The sequence below is a fragment of the Mus caroli genome, chromosome 11 (assembly GCF_900094665.2).
Source record: "Mus caroli chromosome 11, CAROLI_EIJ_v1.1, whole genome shotgun sequence".
Lineage (NCBI taxonomy): Eukaryota > Metazoa > Chordata > Mammalia > Rodentia > Muridae > Mus > Mus caroli.
Genome location: NC_034580.1, coordinates 42,573,036 through 42,575,946, shown reverse-complemented (window position 1 = coordinate 42,575,946; position 2,911 = coordinate 42,573,036). Strand labels below are relative to the sequence as shown.

At 43.8% G+C, this 2,911-nt stretch overlaps 1 pseudogene; it reads right to left on the bottom strand.

Moving 5' to 3' along the window:
• Positions 1-89: 89 nt before the first annotated feature.
• Positions 90-959, bottom strand: LOC110305496 (annotated as a pseudogene).
• Positions 960-2,911: the final 1,952 nt, after the last annotated feature.

The following is a 2,911-nucleotide window of genomic DNA, read 5'->3' as shown; positions in this document are numbered from 1 at the left end:
GGGAGGTATGGGGGACTTTTGGGATAGCATTGGAAATGTAATTGAGGAAAATACGTAATAAAAAAATAATAAAAATTAAAAAAAAATCCTTATGTAGTTGCCACAGCTGGAGCCTGGGTCCTCTGAACAGAGACTCTGGTGTGGGTTTTCACAAAATGATCAGTGAATTCCTGATAAGGAGACTTGGTGAAGACAGTCTCTTTCCAGAGGTCTGGTGTCAGGTAACTATAAGTCTTGGAAATGGCATCAAAGGTGACCTTAGCAAAGTTGCCCAGGGTGGCAGTGCAGCCTCTGGCTGAAGTGTAGCAGTCATCTATACCAGTCATCATCAGGAGTTTCTTGGGCACAGGAGCAGAGACAATGCCAGTGCCTCTGGGGGCTGGGATGAGACGCACCAGCACAGAGCCACTGTCACTTTGCATGGAACAGTGTGGGGCTTGCCAATCTTGTTCCCCGAGTAGCCTCTCCGCACAGGGACGATGGAAAGCTTAGCCAAGATAATGGCCCCTGGGATGGCAGTGGCAATATCCTTGGAGCACTTAACATCAAGACCAACGTGACCATTGTAGGTCCCCAATAGCGACGAAAGGCTTGAACCTGGTTCGCTGGCCAGCCTGAGTTTGCTTCTGCACTGGCATGATTTTCAGAACCTCATCCTTTAGGGACTCACCCAGGAAGAAGTCAATGATCTCACACTCCTTAATGGGCAGGGAGAACAGATAGATCTCCTCCAAGGACTTGATCTTTATATCCTTAACCAGGCAACCCAGCTTGGTGACAGGGATCCACTCCTTGTCTTCAGCTTTACCTCCACGAGCCCCGCAGCCTCAACCGTGGCCACAGCCTCAGCCACGACTAGGGCCCCAAGACTGCTGCCGAATCCTCCGCGGAAGATGCCGCGACCTTCTAATCTTGGGTGCCCGGGGATTCTCCGGGCCCTCCTGCTGCACAGACATCATCTGCCATTTGGTGTTTTCCTGAAGAAGAAGAAGAAGAAGAAGAAGAAGAAGAAGAAGAAGAAGAAGAAGAAGAAGAAGAAGAAGAAGAAGAAGAAGAAGAAGAAGAAGAAGAAGAAGAAGAAGAAGAAGAAGAAGAAGAAGCGGAATCCAATTTCTAATGAAAGTCAAATTCCTTTGTTCAGAATAAAAATATCATTGATTTTTATTGCATGTGTTTATTTAGTGTGGGGGATACAACAGTGTGTGTGTGTGTGTGTGTGTGTGTGTGTGTGTGTGTGTGTGTGTGTGTGAAAGAGAAAGAGGGTGGTGGTGGTCAGAGGACAACCTGCAGTAGTCAGTTTGCTCCTTCCAAAAATTGGGTCATGCTGGTCAATCTCAGGTCTTTGATCTCAGCCATGAATACCTTTACTCGACAAGTCATCTCATAGGTTTGGGGGACACTTCATTTTCTTATTTTTATTCTCTTATGTTCACGATTGTCATGATAGATCTACAGAGGTTTCATGGGAGAAGTATGTGTAACCCTCTAAATTACATACTGTGCTCACCTTACCCTCCCCCTCCCCTGTACCTTTAGTCACCCTCTTCCTTTAACCAGCCATGCTTTGTGAAGGTCAACATCCATTCACCAGAAAAATTTCTACTTGTGTGTGCTCCTCAACCACCAAGGAAGTAAATAGTAATCAGAGAGTCAGCCAACGATATAAATATCTAAAAACCAAGTATGATGACCCACTTGTCTTTACGACCATGTTCTTATCATGGTATTAGCACAAAACAGGGTAGCAGAATTTTTTGGAAAAAAGATGAATTTTGGCTCATGGAATTATGAAAAGACCTTTGACCCTTAGAAAGTGAAATGACCTCTCTTCACTGTTCACTATCTTACAACCCATTCTTCTCCTCGTCTTTCCTTTTCTCCTTCTTCTCCTTCTCCTTCTTCCTCTTTCTCTTCTGCTTCTGCTTCTGCTTATGATTATGATTATGATTGATTATGATTCTTTTTTTCTCTGAAATGGAAATGGGGCTTCGATCTGGTAGCACTACAGTGACTGACTGTATATAATATAAGTAAAACAACAAGCACGGTGCCTGATGTAAACATATTGGCCTTAAACTACATTTTGTGTGACCAGTAACTGATTATGCTAATAATATATAATGATGAAGAGGAATAACAAAGAGTTGAGGATATGGTGTAGTGTGTGCACTTGAAACTTAAAATATATCTATCTGGGAAAGTAAATATACGTATCAAAATGTAAATATGCTTCTATTAATGCTAGATTAACAGATACTTGATGGTTTGAATTTTTAAAATTAAGATCTAGAATATTGTTCTTTATTAAAGGGTTGGCTGTCTGCTAGACTTTTTTATTGAAAAGTGGCAGAACATTTAAAAAAAGGTGTCTGGGAGGTTCTTAGGGGCGTGAACTTCAAAGGCCTATTAAGATTCCAGCTCCATCTATATATCTTTCCCACATAGTTGTTGCAGGTCCTCTGAGCCGGTGGTGACACAAAAGACACTGACACCAAGTCGGGTTCACGCAGCAACTTTATTTCGGGCTTTTTCTTTTACAGCTCCCTTCCCCAAACAGCTTCTTCTTAGGGCAAGGGCTAAACTACTCCTATTTTACTTCTACTCACGGCAAGGGCTAAAACTCTCCACTACTCTACTTCTAGCTTCTACCTAGGGCAAGGGCTAAAACTCTTCACTACTCTACTTCTGGCTTCTACCTAGGGCAAGGGTTAAACAACCTCTCTCCTCACTACTCCACACACACACAGACTCCTCTCTCTCTACCTCCACCCCACCTCATCCAATCAGAATTCACTCATGCTCCAGGCGTGAGCTTAGGTCTTTCACAGATTGGCTGACAGATCTGGATCGCGAGGAACTGTCCTGGCTGGCAGGCAGACCACGCATACAGCCTCACTGCGCATGCAGCCTC